This window comes from Pecten maximus, chromosome 2 (assembly GCF_902652985.1).
Source record: "Pecten maximus chromosome 2, xPecMax1.1, whole genome shotgun sequence".
NCBI lineage: Eukaryota > Metazoa > Mollusca > Bivalvia > Pectinida > Pectinidae > Pecten > Pecten maximus.
In genome coordinates this window covers 12666826-12689264 of record NC_047016.1, presented here as the reverse complement: position 1 = coordinate 12689264, position 22439 = coordinate 12666826, and the positions used below count along the sequence as shown (strand labels likewise).

General features: G+C 33.8%; 2 long non-coding RNA genes across 2 annotated transcripts; one reads left to right on the top strand and one right to left on the bottom strand.

Moving 5' to 3' along the window:
• Nucleotides 1-8280: 8280 nt before the first annotated feature.
• On the bottom strand, nt 8281-9390 carry LOC117317970. Its single transcript, XR_004530281.1, has 2 exons — nt 9148-9390; nt 8281-9052 (listed from the first exon to the last, which is right to left on the bottom strand). It is a non-coding gene; the product is annotated as an uncharacterized LOC117317970 (long non-coding RNA).
• On the top strand, nt 9051-15117 carry LOC117317964. The gene is made up of 2 exons (XR_004530280.1): nt 9051-9222; nt 13741-15117. It is a non-coding gene; the product is annotated as an uncharacterized LOC117317964 (long non-coding RNA).
• The last annotated feature ends 7322 nt before the right edge of the window (nt 15118-22439 follow it).

Sequence of the window (22439 nt, the reverse complement as noted above, 5' to 3'; positions counted from 1 at the left end):
CCCTATATCCCTATACCCCTATATATCTATACCCCTATATCTCTATACCCCTATATATCTATACCCCTATATCTCTATACCCCTATATCTCTATACCCCTATATCTCTATACCCCTATATCTCTATACCCCTATATCTCTATACCCCTATATATCTATACTACTATATCTCTATACCCCTATATATATATACTACTATATCTCTATACCCCTATATATATAAACTACTATATCTCTATACTCCATATATATCTATACCCCTGTATATCTATACCCCTATATCCCTATACCCCTATATATCTATACCCCTATATATCTATACCCCTATATATCTATACCCCTATATCCCTATACCCCTATATCCCTATACCCCTATATATCTATACCCCTATATATCTATACCCCTATATATCTATCCCCCTATATATCTATACCCCTATATCCCTATACCCCTATATATCTATCCCCCTATATATCTATACCCCTATATATCTATACCCCTATATATCTATCCCCTATATATCTATACCCCTGTATATCTACACCCCTATATATCTTTATCCTGCAACTGCCACCGCATTGTCGGAATACACCCACCTTATATATTTTTGCTGTATACAGCAGTGACGGAAAACAGCTGTATTTTGGAATCCTAGCACGTGCGTCAGTTCGACTGACCTACTTCAAAGTGAAACTACGTTTAAAAGGCGAACATATTTCTGTCATTTTTGACACCGTTTCACTTAAAAATGATTATTTTTGATGATTATTTTGATGACTGTTGCAGGCTAAATAGAATACATGGTCAGTGTCTTAAAATATAAGCTGTATTTTTGGCTCGGGACAGAAAGACAAAAGTGGCTCCCCAAGGCTCGCCACTTTTGTCTTTCTTTACCCTCACCAAAATACAGCTTATATTTTAAGACACTGACCATGTATTCTCTATATACCCCTATATATCTATACCCCTATATCTCTATACCCCTATATCTCTATACCCCTATATATCTATACCCCTATATCTCTATACCCCTATATATCTATACCCCTATATATCTATACCCCTATATATCTATACCCCTATATATCTATACCCCTATATATCTATACTCCTATATCTTTATACCCCTATATATCTATACCCCTATTTATCCTGCAACTGCCACCGCATTGTCGGAATACACCCACCGTATATATTTCTGCTGTATACGGCAGTGACGGAAAACAGCTGTATTTTGGAATCTTAGCACGTGCGTCAGTTCGACTGACCTACTTCAAAGTGAAACTACGTTTAAAAGGCGAACATATTTCTGTCTTTTTTGACACCGTTTCACTTAAAAATGATTATTTTTGATGATTATTTTAATGACTGTCGCAGGATAAATAGAATACATGGTCAGTGTCTTAAAATATAAGCTGTATTTTTGGCTAGGGACAGAAAGACAAAAGTGACTCGCCAAGGCTCGCCACTTGTTGTCTTTCTTTACCCTCGCCAAAATTCAGCTTATATTTTAAGACACTGACCATGTATTCTCTATATATCTATACACCTATATCTTTATACCCCTATATCTCTTTACTCATATATTTCTATACCTTTATTTCTACCACAATACTCCGTGTTATTCCACTCTCAAGCCATTGTATAAATGTGCCGACTGTTGGATAAATAAATGTTATATACCACTAGTGGTATATGAACCTCCCGCCTTTTAATTTGTCAAGAATTCGAACTTTGACCCAAGCTCCAATTTTTATTGACGTCATCAATAATCGAATGACGTCACATCATCGGGTCCCGGACGTCACCAGTACACTTTATTTGCATTCGCGAAATTATACTTGGCCAAGTTTCCTTTTGATTAAAGCCGATATTATTGTGGTAGAAGCAGGTCAACGACTCGTGATTGTTGGATATGGAATTTATTTCACACTTGTAAGTTATTTTTTCAAAGTTGCAAAAGCCACTCGCTAAAGCCTGTGTCTTTTGTAACTTTAAAAAAATAACTTACTCGTGTGAAATAAATTCCATATCCAACAATCACTCGTTGTGTAACCTCTATATACCCATATATCTCTATATTTCTATATTTCTGTACCCCTATATCTCTATTCCCCTATAAATCTGTACCCATATATCTATATACCCCTCTATCCCTATACCCCTATATCCCTATACCCCTATATATATATAACCTTTTATCTTTGTACCCCTATTTTATCTTAACATCTATGTCCCCTGCTGAGATATGTATCTTGCTTCACTTCTTCTTAAGATTCAAATTCTTGATAAATACCTCTTACAACTTTGTTTCCACATGACTTATTTTATATCATAATCCGTCCAAGGCATGTGACGGGAAAGTTTTATTGAACATATGTAGGTTGTAAAGGTCTGTGTTGTGTATACGTATTGCTGGTTGATGAATTGTGTTTGGTTTTGTAATCCTTCGACTTCGTTTGCTATTTTATAAGGTCGACGTAACTTTGAATTCATGTTGATGTAGGTTAGTTTTATCGATTACATTCTTTTTAATATAATTTAATACTGACACATTTTTTTATGAGGACTAACGCAACACGGATGTGACGTATTCCTTTTTTTTTTATAAAATGACATGTTATATAAACTTAAAAGTACATAATCAAGCCTTGATACATTTGGTTAGTTGAGCCTAATCATGAGACCGAAAATTAAAAAAAACTAAAAATAACTAATGTGTCCACTTGACGAAATTATCTGAATCACTTATATTGTTACCATTGTTTGTTTGATCGAAGATACACATACATGATTGACTTAATTGCCATGGAGTGTGTGCATGGCATTTACAAATACATCCGAACCGGGTTTTGTAGTTATATTTACCACTCTATGCCATTGCCATTATTGATGTTACCTACTTTAGGTGGGCGTTACCAACTTATAACTGCAAACTGGCGTATGAATATAACACTAACATATTTCGGAAAATAAAAGAATGGAAAATAAACCTTCTGCCGTAGAAAATAAAATTTAACAAATATAAAATGTATTATCCTCATATTTTTAAGCATTACATATGAGTATCCCTTTGATTATTTTTGTCGTGTATTATATTGTTCCGCGCACTATTTTTAAGCGGAAGACCAAGGGTGGGCGGTTGACAGGACTCGTTGACGATAAAGGCTGATTTCCCACACATTACAACAATTAAATATTAATACACGTGGACATTATTCCCCGTTTCATTTCCGTAAATTGTGGGGTTTTTTTGCCATCTCTTCACATAAAATAATTAAAAGGACTCCTTTAACAAGAATTATTGTATTTGATGCTATTTGATATCTTTTTGTTTTAGATAAAAACAAAGCAAAAAACAAAAATCGACTTGATTTAGGGAACGGCAGGACACGGTAAGAAGTTGTGTATAAATGTAGATAGCTACAGGTATTCACATCTTCGATAGCCAAGGCTCTGATTACGTTACACTCCACGGCGCCTTAGCTAGCGAAGATGAGATATTCATAGCCGCCATGAAAATGAAAACAATAATAATAATAAGCAGTAAACAACTTTTTTTCACAAACGTATCTATTTACTTTGAATTTCTCGTTATTCAATTTTGAAGCGCGATTTCATTGGTCAAGACTGTATCAGGGTGTGAACCCTGCAAGGATCAGATCAAATTTCTAGCTTACGCCATCTTAACACTTTTGGACACTCCATATGGAGAAAAAAGTAATCTCATTTGTTTATATATAAGAAAGACCTGGCAGAGCCCTTCCACTTCACATTTTTTTCGCAATTTGTTTTCCCACGAATTACGTTATAAAGTTTTATTGACTGGGTGCATCATATTGTTGAAAAAAGTACATCATATATTTGTGATGAAAATTAGCATAGCTTTCGAATCTCTAAGTTCAATTAGGTTAGTGTAACGCCCCAAGGCAAGTTAACACCAGGTAAACTGGTCTCAGTATTGAAATAAGCCTAACTCCCTGATTCAGGTTGGGGCAGTCGGCTCGCAGCACAGGTAGTGCAGCCGCCCCTTTACTCCTCAAATAAGTAAGAATTAATAATCGGCCATCGAAAAGATGAGCCATATTCCGCCAATACCTTGTTGTGTCATTTTCTCTGAGTAAACAGAGCTTGCTCTCCTGTAAGGAGGTGTAAGGTTTGAAGAAGAGAAGTGAAATCCCTATATGTTTAACTGTTGTTATACCTACAGAAATGCTCAACGTCACCTGAAGATAGAACTGTGTGCTTGTCGTCCCGGAATTCTAGATTGTTTTATCAGTTAAACGTTTGGATAAGTAGGGCATTTCTTTTTGTGATATATTTAGTATTTTGACATGTCAATGATATAAGCTAAAACTTAAGAAAATGTTTCTGAATAATGAAATAGTTTCTGTTTGCATTTATGAAACCACAGTGTTTATAATCATGCATATTTATCATAATGATATTATTCGTTAACTCTCGTAGATAATATTATTCCACAAATAAACGCGGGTGTTGTACCATCATAAATTACCGACACTTTATTGATTATATTGACAGATATTGAATATTACATCTCAGGACACACTCCACAATAAAGCAGGACATAAACGTGAATAGCGCCGAATACTGAATATAAAACCATACAGTGGTTATTCTGCTTCTATAACTCGTCAGTGAGGCTTTGTGTTGTGTCCTTCTACTTCTATAACTCGTCAGTGAGGCTATGTGTTATGTCCTTCTACTTCCATAACTCGTCAGTGAGGCTATGTGTTATGTCCTTCTACTTCTATAACTCGTCAGTGAGGCTATGTGTTATGTCCTACTTCTATAACTCGTCAGTGAGCTATGTGTTATGTCCTACTTCTATAACTCGTCAGTGAGGCTATGTGTTATGTCCTTCTACTTCTATAACTCGTCAGTGAGGCTATGTGTTATGTCCTACTTCTATATCTCGTCAGTGAGGCTTTATGTTATGTCCTACTTCTATAACTCGTCAGTGAGGCTTTGTGTTATGTCCTACTTCTATAACTCGTCAGTGAGGATATGTGTTATGTCCTACTTCTATATCTCGTCAGTGAGGCTATGTGTTATGTCCTACTTCTATAACTCGTCAGTGAGGAGATGTGTTATGTCCTTCTACTTCTATAACTCGTCAGTGAGGCTATGTGTTGTGTCCTTCTACTTCTATATCTCGTCAGTGAGGATATGTGTTATGTCCTACTTCTATAACTCGTCAGTGAGGAGATGTGTTATGTCCTACTTCTATAACTCGTCAGTGAGGCTATGTGTTATGTCCTTCTACTTCTATAACTCGTCAGTGAGGCTTTGTGTTATGTCCTACTTCTATAACTCGTCAGTAAGGCTTTGTGTTATGTCCTACTTCTATAACTCGTCAGTGAGCTATGTGTTATGTCCTACTTCTATAACTCGTCAGTGAGGCTATGTGTTGTGTCCTTCTACTTCTATAACTCGTCAGTGAGGCTATGTGTTATGTCCTACTTCTATAACTCGTCAGTGAGGCCATGTGTTATGTCCTACTTCTATAACTCGTCAGTGAGGCTATGTGTTATGTCCTTCTACTTCTATAACTCGTCAGTGAGGCTTTGTGTTATGTCCTACTTCTATAACTCGTCAGTAAGGCTTTGTGTTATGTCCTACTTCTATAACTCGTCAGTGAGCTATGTGTTATGTCCTACTTCTATAACTCGTCAGTGAGGCTATGTGTTGTGTCCTTCTACTTCTATAACTCGTCAGTGAGGCTATGTGGTATGTCCTACTTCTATAACTCGTCAGTGAGGCTATGTGTTATGTCCTACTTCTATAACTCGTCAGTGAGGCTATGTGTTATGTCCTACTTCTATAACTCGTCAGTGAGCTATGTGTTATGTCCTACTTCTATAACTCGTCAGTGAGGCTATGTGTTGTGTCCTTCTACTTCTATAACTCGTCAGTGAGGCTATGTGGTATGTCCTACTTCTATAACTCGTCAGTGAGGCTATGTGTTATGTCCTACTTCTATAACTCGTCAGTGAGGCTATGTGTTATGCATTTATGATATTTTATCTGCGTTATATATCAACGTTCACATAAATATGAGAACCCTTACTAACAACATCGTGACCAAGAAAAATAAACACCAAGGGAAATCGTATCAAATACCATAGATATTGGAAAATGTATACATTTGATAAATAACAATTATTGTAGGAATGATAAATGCAGGCTACACTCTGACGTCATCGAAATTTATTGTGGTTTACAACTAATTACATTAGATTTGTATTTGCAAAATGCAATAAGCATACGTGTTAAAACTGCCGTCAGACAGCCATGTTTAGATATTTGGCATTTCCAGACAGAAAGCGCTGTTTATTTGATATCATCGATTAATTTCTAGGACTGCTTAAACTTTGTATGTTGTTTTCAAAGATCCAAATTAGATTAATATTTGATATTTTGTCTTTGTAATTACAAGACAATCAACAAATCCGCTTTGATTTATTTTTCTACCTATATCGCGTGCTATTGAAATGCCCTATTTCAATATGAAAAAGTACAATTGATGTTGATACCCCCTCTTTACCAGAAAATAGTAAAATCAATGTGTTTAAAATAAGTTTACATTAGTAATAATCAGTTTGACTTCAAGTTTAGAATAACAGAGGGTGTTTTATTGAAATGAAGTTCTCAGAAACTCGGAGGATATAAACCAAATCTTTTATGTTCTTACATGGAGAGAAAAAAGGTTTTAATTAGATTTCTAGCGTGACATCTTATAGAATTAGATCTCTATCATGGTACCATTGTGTAGAAGTCTGAAAAGCAATGAAATGTTTCCAGTCCTTAAAATGCAGAAGATATTGAGCACAGATTATGTTCTTTCTTGTCTATCATGCGTTTCTGACCCGTGTTTGGCCCCTTGGGTCAGAACTGTTACTTACTAGATTACTTATATATGTTATTTGTAGAAATATCTCAGCCTACACGATGGCCAATGTCCTACATTTGTAAGTATGTGTTGAGAGAGGATTACATTTAGTACCAAACAGAATACGCCAATAAACATTTTATACTAATGATAAACGCGTTCATTCTATTGGTTAACACGAAACAGTAATTTGGGTTTCAAATAAATTGCATTTGCTATACCCAAAATTAGAATTTGGATCAATTTCATCTGTTTTTATTCTAATTTAAAAGACATTATCTGAATGTTTTTCCCTAGAAATTTCTGCATTTTACGATCGACATATACTTTTAATGTATTCCATTGATGGTGTATGAAATGCCGGGCTAACATCTTAATCCATCAAATATTCATACCGCCAATATGCAGTTTTCGTCGTGAAAGGACCTAACCACCCTAACACATACAATCACAGTGGTGAGAAAAAAACACTACATCTCATGAAAGCATTTGAAAATATATTTCAGAACACGGAAAATAATGAAGTGTGTTTTAAAGCAATGCCTTTAGCTCACCTCTATCTATTTCCACATCTATTCACCCAGTCTGAATTGAGAGGTCTTCGTTCACACTTGAATGATTTTTTATTCTTAATTAAATGCACTCATGCTCGACATTGGAGGGAAATGGAGTTTATCATAATTACAATCTAACTGTTCAGTACCTGTTTCCTCGTATTAAAAGCCTGAGGCTGGTTTAACCCGCCTTGCCATGGTGATGGCATTTACCTGGCTTACCTGTAGTAGGACGGAGAATGTACACGTCTAACATACAAATGGTTCCATGGGTAGTTTTGTATCATTTCAATGTGTACTAGAACACAGCGAATAAACAACTAAAACAAAAAGTAATGGGCCCTGTTTGGCACCCATTGTTTAACTACAGGTGCAAGGTTTAAAGCGTTGTTTCTATCTATATATAAACATAATTGTTACCAGTGTTTCATTGAGGTCGATTCACTAGTGTGTAACACACAGAGAACTTTCATATTGTTGACGTAAAACATTATCTGTATGTAACGCTGATTTGACAGAATTTGTCACAATCTGTTGAGGCCAATGCCATATCCGGACCCCTTGCTAGATGTCTCATGAGTTCATGTCCTGATGCGCTATTCATATATTTTACCATCGGCTTTGACAGACATTGTCCTTAATCCCTCATAACGCGAAATTTCTATGGCTTCATTTGCATGTGTTTACATTGGTTGCTAGGAGACGCTTCATGTGTAAGGTAAGAATGCTGCGGTGACCGTCTTTGTCCCAGCCCTAGTGGTGTAAAATGCTGGTCGCATCCCTGTTGTGCCCAATAAAAACGCGGACATGAAAGTCAAACTCACTTTATCATTCAATAAAAAGGGAAATTGCTATTCTCCATTTTATCATATATTAAATAGTAAATGAACCATTTTCATTTACTCCTATGCTGAATACCTTGCGAACGTAAATGTCCTGTCCGTACAGGTCTCGGTGAGTCGCGGCTCCCTTGGTCGGCATTTTTTTCCAAAGCATCATCACCGTGTTACACGCGTGAACAGATTATTGATACAAGGTACTGTCATCTGGATGAACAGACCGATTATAGATGACTTTTGCAAAATGCAAAGACGCCTGTATTATATCTAAATGTTAAATATGAGCATTATAAACAAATTTTGCACTATTTTTCACGTGTGAGTTTCCATAAAATATTCAAAGATATATATCGAATCAACAAAATGGTTCATTTTAAAATGAGATACAGCTGTTTGCATTGGTTCACAACACGTAGGTAACTAAGCATCGAAGGTGTTGGTTGATAAAGGGAAGTCGGGTTCAAGCCCCGCCCTTTTAATACCAGCGTGTGATAGAGATGTGCCAGTTTTCAGTGGTGTGTGACCATATATATTCGTCACGAAGTGCTCGGTCCGTATGTGTGGCCTCGAAAGGAGATGACATCCATTTAATGTTTTCTCACTGTAATAACAACAGGCCTGCTGGATTGTTAAAAAGTAACGCTTCAAACACAACGTAATTAGCATACACCAAGGTAACGCCATGCACCTCTCCGGCGACATCGACTGTGCATACATCACACCGGCGATTTTACCTATCGCCATATCTGAAACCAACAAAAACCATTAGGAAACATGAACAAGATACTACACCGACAATTTACATTTTCAGATTTGAAAACATGGCGGAATGTGTGATTACCATACAGGATATCCTTGATGAACAGTAATGGGATTTCGAGGAGTAAAATGGGAGTTTTACAGCCAGCTGGAAAAGGTAATGTTTATCAACCAATCCTATCTTCGTTTCCAGGGAAATGTATCAAAAATTACATGTGTCACACGCGGACATTATCACTGACCACTGTAAACCAAGTATAGGTCGTTTGCCCTCGTCTGGTGTATTACCTAACGTATAAACAGAGTTCAGATGCCCCGGGGCAAACTTTCATTTGATGTAGGACGTGTATTGTCTAGTCGCATATACCTGTGCTTAGATTGGACGTGTCAACACCGTACAACGGATAGGTAGCCCCCTGCAGCAGGTAACAAATGGTGGGAAGAAGTCCGTTTTAAACGCTCATATGAAATACGTTTATTCTTTCTAGATGGATTTAAGGATTTCTACGAAGTTTATACCAATGGGATTCAACATTTGACAAAGAAAAGTTTGGAAACTTTAATATAATATTTCGTGAGTAATTTATATTAGTGTGTTTCTTGATGGATATCACGAACATATGTGTAGGATAAATTTGGGGGATTATAATGCGTTGGTATTTATAATTTATTAACTATTACAATTATCATTATTTTACCTGCTCTGCCTTTTACTAAATTTATATTCCAAGGCTTGCAATTTAACCATGTTTTTTGTACAATCATTGCAGATAGATTTTCTACTTAATATAAATACTTCCCTGTTATTTAAGCGCTACACACAATAGTTATGTTGTACTTGGGGATCAGAGGAAAGTTCGTATTTGGATAATATTTAAATATGTAATCGGAATGACGATATGACCAGTGTGTGAGACTTCAGATCTTGCTTACCGACCATGACAATTTTGATGGATAAAAACAGCAGACGATATATACAAAAAGGCGCGAGGATTTTCTGAGACCCAGACCACGTGCCAAACTATCAGGTATGCAAATTTGGGTGAAAGTGGTGGCGGCGGCATAATGAAATATTTGAAGGATTCACTACGATCCGCCCCTGATGATTACTCATCAACATAAGATTCCATGTCGTACCGATCCATCACACAGACATGGACTTCTATTTTTCGCATTATTTTCCCTAGATGTTTTATTTTCAAGTAATTAACAGCATTTAAAATGTGAATTGTTATTAAGAAAATTAAAATTCCTGAATAAGTACTCGACCAATGAATTAAAAAAAACCACTACAACATTAAAAATATGTTTATGGAAATATTTATTCATAGAAATGCAAACAATCATGAAATACAAACAATCATCAAAAGTTAAATTCAATAAGTTAAAATTTCTTGTTACATATTACATGATACAAAACATGTAGTTGGCATAACTTTGATTTTGATTTAGTTTAAATGCTTTTACCAAAGCACATGTTTACATGAAAATACGAAAAATTAACACAGTTTAAATTGAGCAGACGGCAAAGAGTTAGAGAATTCGAAATTATATGTGCGGATGCTTGAGGTCAAAGATTGTTGCATAACAGGAAATATATCACGCGCAGTTTCGGTGGTAATATTGCCGTTCGTAAATCATTGAGTAGTAAAGAATATCACAAATGTGTGCAGACTACATTGAATATATGCCCGTGCTTGCTTCTCTGCATTTTGCATTATAAACCTTTTAATGAAAATCATTATCTTGATTACTTCTCATATACTTGAATGGTTTTGTTGTTTGCAATTTGAGTCGCTGAGGGGTTCTCACTGGGTTCAAATTTTCTACACAAAAACGCGCGGAGGTTATGGAGCCATCAGACATATTTTTATTGTAAAACATGTATAACATATTACATATATATATATATGTATATATAAACAAAAAACAAAACTAGAGACTTTATACCACAAGTCAATATTTAACGACATACTTGTTATAGCAATGGTCATATTTCGGGTTATAAAATCAATTTGGGTCTGTTAAAAAGATAATTATGAAATATGATGCTTGTCTTTGAGTTATAATAGAGATAAAGTACTTTGTTATTTTACACACTGGAGGAATATTTCAATATACCTCGTATACGGAAGATATATATATGTTTATGATATATACTGTATAACATGTTTAGTGGTATAGCTATATATATATGCAACACCTTTACAAAGTATTAAAGTATAGCGTGATTAGTATATAGTTATATAACATCACTATATTAACTTTACACACGCCGTCTACATTTCAATATATTAAAACTTTTATTTTCTAACGATTCTAACGCTCATTAGATATCTAATCTAAAATCAATGAACTGATATATCTGTCCCGCCTTTAGAACTTGCTACATGACTGGATGTGACGCCATGAGGATGATTGACAACCAAATGTAACCGGATGTACAGAACATAGTCTACGTTAAGAACAGCACAAAACCCCGACTCATGAGACATTCAGTATAAACAGATTGGACGCCACTTAAGAAAATAACTACCGAAATTGAACATTTTATGGTAGATTTTTCTTCGGCTACTGGTAATTATAAAATTTTAACAAAAATGCTAAAAGCAATTTATCCTTGGTCCTCTATCCGGTTTAGGCATGTTCCTTGAGCTATCCCGGGTTTTAGCTATATCCTTTTAAGTGATACATATGTTATCCATTCATTATATGAGTCACTTTTATCCAAGCGTACATCTTTTTAATATTTACCTTGGCAAGCCAGCTACATTCCATATCTCACATCGTTAGAATGTGTACATGAAAATTTAGGCCACTCAAAACATATGCCAGGTACAAAACAGATAAAAGTTACTGAAGCGTACAATTATTTTCGTTTAAAACATTACCGTAGATATAGAATTAACAGGGTATCAATGTATTATTTTAAAAAGGACTTTATTTATTTCGACGTTTGAGTAATAATAATGCTACAACCACTTGGCCACATGAGACAACAGGTGTAGCCTAAGTCATTTAAGACACATAATTCACATTCTAGCTTGCCTCTCAGAATTGACTCCTTGGAGTTGTTGCTTTAATGTATCCGCTATTGAAATAGAGTAGATCTAGACACTACACTGCGTTCTGTATGATAAATACAGTATATGATAGATGTAATTATTTTTGTCTCTGGTATGTGTGGAATATATACCAGTTATCAGGGGAATGGTATCTAGGTATTTAATGAAGAATTAACCTGAATATATACCAGTTAACATGGGATTGGTATCTAGGTATTTAATGAAGAATTTACCTGAATGCTACAATATAATGCACAATGAGACTTCAACCATAACAATCAAGCAATAAATGACAAAGTCAGCGATGCATGGAAAGTCACTAATGCATAAATTGTATACATCCATTTGTGTAGTGATATTCAATTCAGACAAATTATCCACATTTCTTTACCAACATGTAGTTACATTTACAGTTATGTAGCTTTAATCAGCTCGGGCATTGAAACAGTAATACAGGTGACAGCTAAGGCATCCCTCTTTAATCCTTAAGATATGTTTAACTCTGTTGAGTGTACAGTAATCTTTTCTCTCGGTTATTTTCTTTTCGAATGCTCCAATGTGGCTTCTGTATTTGACGCCGAAATAATAAGTTCTAATATTTATTTTATTTAAGAAGTTTTTGTTTGCCATGAACTTGAATTTGTAGTGGATAGTTTACTGTTCTCATAAATCGGCCAGTGGTAATAAGTAGCAGTTGTAGCAAGCTAGATTTTTGACATTTATATCTATTCTTATGTTTTGTTATGTACAAGGAAATAGTTTTACATGTTTTTGTAAAAAGTGAAAAAAAATCAACAAATGCATGTTTTTTTGTTTTTTGTTTTTTGTTTTTTTTACTTTACAAGGGAATAAAACTAAATATGTACCTAAACAACATTATATATTCCTGCTCATGATCTGAAGTCATGTAAGGTCATATCGAATAGACAAGAGAACACTAACCCCATGAACTTGTCTCCTTACCTGGAGGCCTTGTAGAACGAGATATGAGGGACAGTGATTATATTTAGTCTAGGGAAGGTAATACCTTTACAATAAAATATGTCATAAATGTCACTGTGGAATGTGTACAGCATGTGTGTGCTGTACCGACGTAATGGACCATACCCATGTCCACGTTTGATTTGTCTTTAAGACGGTTTAATTTACATTTAATAAAAAACATGACTATACCAGTAACAATGTTCATTGTCATGCTTAAAATACGGGAAAACGTATTTTATTGGATATGAAATAATCAAACACAAGATTTTATTTATTGAATGTGAATGTCTGCTATCTTAACCATTGATGTAGTACAACCTATTAAGCGTAACTGTTTTATGTTGGAAGTATCGTTTTATTAAGGTGTTACGCAACGCAATATGATTTCTTTTAATTATTCATGATGCATAATGGTGTCGCAGCCAACTAGTGTAAATAATCAGACTTCTGTAACAAATCAATAGCATAAACATTGACCAGTTTTTCTAAAATTCTGACAATGATATGCCCATACCTATGTATACTTTTATATGGATTGGAAGCTTATGTAAATGGATACCGTTTATTATTGTACGCCTGACAGAAACATAATTATGCTAATTTAAAGCAATGTTTCTTCGCTTCAGTGCCCTCGGAAGAATACATGGAGCCTTTGGTGGGAAGGGGATATATTTAGCGATCCCATTCACCATGATGAATGCAACATTAGCATTACCCATCAGCACCAAGTGACCAGTGCAAGCCAAAACCGAAAGTTGGGACAACATTAGCATCGTTCTAACAAAAGACATAATTTAATGCTGGAATATTTTATGTGTTTATTGACTAACGCTATATACGTCCTTCAGGGACCAGACATTGCAGAGATACGTCTATAATATATTCATGGATATAGTTCCTGAACAGTGGAAGGATATAGGTCAGAACACAAGGTATACTTCGTTGGAAACTCGTTAATGGACGAAGGATTTACATCAGCGAGGATGAACAAGAAACAACGATGCTCACTCAGTTTTCAGGCGATGATTGTCCAAACGCAATTCTTGTGTTATTTTATCAAGAACTGTGTCTGGACATCAGTGCTTGAGACTATATCGGCTTCCTGTGACGTCATCACAAGCAAAGGTCATTACAGTTCATACCGAAGAGGAATTTCCTGCTAAATTGATTGCTTCTTTGGAATACTTCACCTACCACGGGTCTATGTGGCGTATATTTTTTATTTTGTTGATTTACAGGAAGCCCACATATACTACAATATGGTATATTCAACATTTACACCAGTAGGTCTTCGTAGATAACAAATTAATGCCTGCAAACCTGAAGGATGCAGCGTTTTCCTGAAATAGAGTAGAATTATATAAGTTATAGAGTTATATTATAGTTATTCGTCACCTCCGTACACCAAAACTGCTATTTATTTGTATATTTATTCATTAGTAACTCTGTTTGAAAATATGTTAAGAAAATAACAAACATTATGTTAGGGAAGTAGACATATCTATCTTGCCCCTGATTTAATCCATTCATACATGCATGTCACTGCAATTCTTGGTGGGTGTTTGAAGATAACCTCAGAAATGATTACAAACACATTGACACAAGTAACATCAGAAATTGTTTTGTATTTTCCCCCATGAGAATAGGGAATATTTCATGCCAATCTTGAACAACAAAGAAAAATGACATGATAATACTTTCGAATATTGTGTAGACAGAGAAAGGCAAATATACACATTCTGTTTGTCAGTTAATATACTTTTTAATAACATTTTTATGTCTGCATTTTGTGAAATTACTCGTCAGAATATTGCCATATGGACAAATATTTATTCATGTGCATTGTCTATATGCTTAAATGCACACAATTTGCGAACGGAGTTCAGTTTAATAGAAAATCAAACATTTCACGATAATTTGTTTATGTATCTGAGGAGGAGGTAAAGTAATTTATTTATAACAATATTTGTAAAATAAATAAAACATTCTTTGTTGATTCAGTAGTGAGCGTGTTTGTTGTGAAACCTGTAAAAAGTGCAGGTGATTCATCTTAACCTGGCGTTCTTGTCGTTCATCTTCTGGCTTCTGTCAAGGTATCTGTCCTTTTGTCGTCACTGAAAAAAACTACATCAGTTAACATTTGGTGAACTAGTTAGTTGTTTTCCTAAATATAATATATTTATGATATATTCGAATACGTTAATACCATACATATAGATAGCTATCTATTGAAGTGTTGTTTTCTGTAACAACTTTGGTCAGCGACAAAAATATAAATTAGACATCAGATATTTAAGGTTTGCAACGATGATACTGGTATTCATTTCATGTTTTGATACAATTTTCAACGTTTTAAAGACACATGTTGTATTTGAATTCCAATATAAAAGCTTTGTTCTTCATAGTAAAGAAACGCTTTGTAAGGTTATCGAATAGACTGTTTAATCTGAGTTACCTTGCGTTATACCAAATTATATACACTTTTGATAAAGTTTCATCTCCCCATTCTAGATTTTCTGTTTTCACCCCTCTTCTTTGATGTTACAACATGTTACTGCACTCATAAATGTAAGTTATAAAAATTAACCATTATCAGATAAATTGTATATATATAAACCAATTTGATAAGCTCACCATTTGTTAATAAATTAAATTATATTTTCAAATTGTCCAAGATGAAATGAATTCTTATCTTTCACTGCGAAGTTTATATCGTTTCATAGATGTTTACCGTCATTTTAAAAGTAAAAATGATTTTTTTGTGTGGAACATGTGCACCTTGACTAATTCATAAAGAAACAATAATATGGAATTAATATTGAATTAGCTTTCAACAGGGCGAATTAAGTATTCCGCTCATTGTAAAACTTCTTAAGCCTATATGTATTCAAATGAATAAGAATATATAATATTTTAATATATTTTAGAGACAAATTGCACCTCTTCTGTATTACATTCGTAGAAATGAGCCTTGAAAACAAAAATAGATTAATCATTTCAGATATGATATGATTATTCAAAAAGATATAGGTTTAATGTGTAAGTAATTCACATCAATTTTTATAAAAAAAGAAAAGAAAGATAAATAAGTAAAAAAATAGATAAATAAATAAAACAACAACAACAATTTGTTAAAACGTCATCTACATATATCTGGAAATGAACAAGTAAGCAGTGTAAGTATTCGTGTTGCTTTCATCATTGTCATAACAGTAAATATCAAATATACGAGTGTACAATGACAAACCAGTATATATATGTATCTAGAAATATTTCACATACATACATATCAAGACAAACAAAAAACAAACTAAAACTGATAAGATTGATTGAAGAGTTTCATTTAGACACTAATCACTGTGCAATCAAAGGGGAAAAAGATAAAATATATTAATCATTAGAAATAATAAAAAGTTAATACATTTAGAATAATGTTATCTTTTTGATCTGAAATTAATTCAACAATTTAAGTACATATTTGAAATATTTAGACATAAATTAAGCTTTGTTTTATTCCAGTATATAACATAATTATGATTATTTACAGTCAGATGATATATAAACTACACACAATGCTACTTTATTATCTATCATATTTCAAACCTTTATATAATTAGTGTTTGGTTTAAACAGTATTTTATTTTTTTATTTTGTAAACAGCAAAGTTGTACACATTACATGAATGTAAGGATTCGAAAACAAGCCTAAAGCTTATATTAATTCGTCTCCTTATAAAAGAAATAGCAAAATATATACAGGCGACGGTAAGTCAAAAGAGCATGGATTTAGTGTTTGATTCCATATAATGACTGTAAGTGTTCTTGTTAGGAATAATGTTGTTTTAGCAAATGTTAAATCATTACTATAATACTGAAACTATTTGATTATTTTCCCTCTATAGTTTGACATTATTTCATGCACATTTTCACGTTTAATGTGTCTTTTTTGGGACAATTCATTTTTGAATAACTGTAGGGTACACTTATATACCCATTAAGCTGATAATATAGCATTAAGGGTATAATGTATATATTACTTAATTCATTAACTTGTGTGACATAAGGTACAATTCACAAATATAAAGAAGGAAATCTGAATAACCAAAATGAAATAAATATTAATGACATACAGTTGTGTGTTTGTATACATGTGTGTTACAATAAGGTTGGAATATTAAATAATCTATAATTCTTTCCCAAGTTAAGTTTAACTGATTGATCATATTGTTTCTTTCATGACCTATATTAAAATGACTTACTTGCATATCAAAACAAAAGGGTAGAATACCGACATAATAACGACATACGTGTTTCTAATATTAAACATTGATCTACCCATCCTGTATTGTTCTCACATTCGAGCAACATGCGGAAGTTAATTGGTATAACATTTTAAAACACTCTTCGCACGGACAATAACAATGGTACGAATAAGGGTAATATACAAATCATTTATACATTTTCATATGTAAAATAAGTATGAAACGGAATGAAATATTTTACAAATAATACAAATGTAAATGTTTGCTTTGATTGTTTCATGCGTCAATAAGTTAATCTAAATACCATTTTAATTAAGCGATTTTTTTCTTACAGCTGATTCTTCGAATTAATTTCTATCATTTCTTTTGCGTCACCACCAGAAAACGAGGGCAGGTGTTATTAGTTTGATGACCTATGCACGTGCTTTGTTAAATACTGGATATTACTATAATATTCCTATCCTTCCTTTGTCTGTGCCTGGAGAATTGTCCATAAATGACACACCTTGACTCAGCGCTGTACGCATAAACAGAGTTATCAAGCACAAAGAAAACACACACCTGCCTTTTGATTAATTATACGGAAAACACCATAATTTATGAATTATTTTGAAAGTTAATAATACCACCTGTATTCAAACAAGTGTAGGCAATTTGTGTTATGATGCGGTATTTGTACATATGCAAAGAGAAATATCTGTGTAACATTCTTCAGGTACAACAAATAATACAATTGCTAGTATAAAACAAAATATTTTTTATACTGCATAAAGTATATTGATCACATTTAATTCACATGTTCGATTAGCATATTCTCTGATTATTGTTTGACTTAGATTATTCATTGGTAACTGTCTCTTGTTATTGTTTAGTTTAGCTAATTCACTGCTAGCTGTTTCTGATTATTGTTTGTTTTAGATAATTCACCGCTATCTGTTTCTGATTATTGTTTGGCTAAGATAATTTACTGCTAGCTGTCTCTAATTATTGTTTGTTTAAGATAATTCACTCCTAAATGTCTCTAATTATTGTTTGTTTAAGATAATTTACTGCTGGCTGTCTCTGTTTATGTTTGGATTAGGTAATTCCATGTTGGCTTTCTCTAGATATTGCTTGGAAAAGACAATTCACTGTTAGCTGTCTCTAATTATTGTTTGTTTAAGATAATTCACTGCTAGTTGTTTCTAATGATATTTTTGTTTGTTTAAGATAATTCACTGCTAGCTGTTTCTGACTAATGTTTGGCTAAGATATTTCACTGCTAGCTGTTTCTGATTATTGTTTGGCTAAGATAATTCACTGCCAACTGTCTCTTTTGATGTTTGGATTAGATAATTCCATGTTGGCTTTTTCTAAATATTGTTTGGAAAACATAATTCACTTCTAGCTGCCTCTAATTATTGTTTGGTTAAGATAATTCAATGCTGGCTGTATCTGATTGTTTGGTTAAGATAATTCAATGCTGGCTGTATCTGATTGTTTGGTTAAGATAATTCAATGCTGGCTGTATCTGATTGTTTGGTTAAGATAATTCAATGCTGGCTGTATCTGATTGTTTGGTTAAGATAATTCAATGCTGGCTGTATCTGATTGTTTGGTTAAGATAATTCAATGCTGGCTGTATCTGATTGTTTGGTTAAGATAATTCAATGCTAGGCTGTCTCTGATTGTTTGGTTAAGATAATTCAATGCTGGCTGTCTCTGATTGTTTGGTTAAGATAATTCAATGCTAGCTGTCTCTGATTGTTTGGTTAAGATAATTCAATGCTGGCTGTATCTGATTGTTTGGTTAAGATAATTCAATGCTGGCTGTATCTGATTGTTTGGTTAAGATAATTCGATGCTGGCTATCTCTGATTGTTTGGTTAAGATAATTCACTGCTAGCTGTTTCTGATTATTGTTTGGCTAAGATATTTCACTGCTAGCTGTTTCTGATTATTGTTTGGCTAAGATAATTCACTGCCAACTGTCTCTTTTGATGTTTGGATTAGATAATTCCATGTTGGCTTTTTCTAAATATTGTTTGGAAAACATAATTCACTTCTAGCTGCCTCTAATTATTGTTTGGTTAAGATAATTCAATGCTGGCTGTATCTGATTGTTTTGTTAAGATAATTCAATGCTGGCTGTATCTGATTGTTTGGTTAAGATAATTCAATGCTGGCTGTCTCTGATTGTTTGGTTAAGATAATTCAATGCTGGCTGTATCTGATTGTTTGGTTAAGATAATTCAATGCTGGCTGTATCTGATTGTTTGGTTAAGATAATTCAATGCTGGCTGTCTCTGATGGTTTGGTTAAGATAATTCAATGCTGGCTGTCTCTGATTGTTTGGTTAAGATAATTCAATGCTGGCTGTATCTGATTGTTTGGTTAAGATAATTCGATGCTGGCTATCTCTGATTGTTTGGTTAAGATAATTCACTGCTAGCTGTTTCTGATTATTGTTTGGTTAAGATAATTCACTGCTAGCTGTTTCTGAGTATTGTTTGGTTAAGATAATTCACTGCTAGCTGTTTCTGATTATTGTTTGGTTAAGATTATGCACTGCTAGCTATATCTGGGTGTGGTTAAGATAATTTACTGCTAGCTGTCTCTGATTGTTTGGTTAAGATAAATAACTGCTAGCTGTTTCTGATTATTGTTTGGTTAAGATAATTCAATGCTGGCTGTCTCTGATTGTTTGGTTAAGAAAATTCAATGCTGGCTGTATCTGATTGTTTGGTTAAGATAATTAACTGCTAGCTGTTTCTGATTATTGTTTGGTTAAGATAATAAACTGCTAGCTGTCCCTAATTATTGTTTGGTTAAGATAATTTACTGCTAGATGTTTCTAATTATTGTTTGGTTAAGATAATTAACTGCTAGCTATCTCTGGGTGTGGTTAAGATAATTTACTGCTAGCTGTCTCTGATTGTTTGGTTAAGATAATTTACCGCTAGCTATCTCTGATTGTTTTGTTAAGATAATTCACTGCTAGCTGTTTCTGATTATTGTTATGTTAAGATAATTCACTGCTAGCTATCTCTGGGTGTGGTTAGATCCATGTAGCGTAATACAAACTGTCCAAAGTGATGGACTGATTTAGATTCAGTTAACGTTTATTTATGCTACAGAACAAGCACCATCTGTTTACCTTCAGTGTAATTGTATGTACGTGCCGACGATATTAACGGAAGGACCCAAACAATTACTAAAAAGCAAGTAAGTTTAGTATATTTGTTGCTAATCACTTAGTGTCTTGATTGAACCTGACTTAAAAGGAACATGATAGAAACAAGCAGCTGTTGCGATTTCATTTACCTTGATCTATCTTGCAAAGCAAATTTCCTTCATTTTGGTTGACAGTGTTATTTAATATGATGATTACAGAAAAGACCAATAGCAACTTTCAATAGGAATTTTATAACACTAGATGATGTACTATACCGTTATAACACTAGAGGATGTACTATACCGTTATAACACTAGATGATGTACTATACCGTTATAACACTAGAGGATGTACTATACCATTATAACACTAGAGGATGTACTATACCATTATAACACTAGAGGATGTACTATACCGTTATAACACTAGAGGGTGTACTGTACCGTTATAACACTAGAGGATGTACTATATCGTTATAACACTAGATGATGTACTATACCATTATAACACTAGAGGGTGTACTGTACCGTTATAACACTAGAGGATGTACTGTAACGTTATAACACTAGAGGATGTACTATACCATTATAGCACTAGAGGATGTACTATACCGTTATAACACTAGAGGATGTATTTTACCGTTATAACACTAGATGATGTACTATACCGTTATAACACTAGAGGATGTACTATACCGTTATAACACTAGAGGATGTACTGTACCATTATAGCACTAGAGGATGTACTGTACCGTTATAACACTAGAGGATGTATTATACCATTATAACACTAGATGGTGTACTGTACCGTTATAACACTAGAGGATGTACTGTACCGTTAAAACACCTGAGGATGTACTATACCATTATAACACTAGAGGATGTATTACACCGTTATAACACTAGAGGGTGTACTGTACCGTTATAACACTAGAGGATGTACTATACCGTTATAACACTAGAGGATGTACTGTACCGTTATAACACTAGATGATGTACTATACCATTATAACACTAGATGATGTACTATACCGTTATAACACCTGAGGATGTACTATACCGTTATAACACTAGATGATGTACTATACCGTTATAACACTAGAGGATGTACTGTACCGTTATAACACTAGAGGATGTACTATACCGTTATAACACTAGATGATGTACTATACCGTTATAACACTAGAGGATGTACTACCGTTATAACACTAGATGATGTACTATACCATTATAACAATAGATGATGTACTATACCATTATAACACTAGATGATGTACTATACCGTTATAACACTAGATGATGTACTATACCATTATAACACTAGATGATGTACTATACCATTATAACACTAGATGATGTACTATACCGTTATAACACTAGATGATGTACTATACCGTTATAACACTAGATGATGTACTATACCATTATAACACTAGATGATGTACTATACCATTATAACACTAGATGATGTACTACCGTTATAACACTAGATGATGTACTATACCATTATAACACTAGATGATGTACTATACCATTATAACACTAGATGATGTACTATACCGTTATAACACTAGATGATGTACTGTACCTTTATAACACTAGATAATGTACTATACCGTTATAACACTAAAGGATGTACTATACCGTTATAACACTAGAGGATGTACTGTACCGTTATAACACTAGAGGATGTACTACCGTTATAACACTAGATGATGTACTATACCGTTATAACACTAGAGGATGTACTGTACCGTTATAACACTAGAGGATGTACTATACCGTTATAACACTAGATGATCTACTGTACCATTATAACACTAGAGGATGTACTGTACCGTTATAACACTAGATGATGTACTGTACCTTTATAACACTAGAGGATGTACTGTACCGTTATAACACTAGATG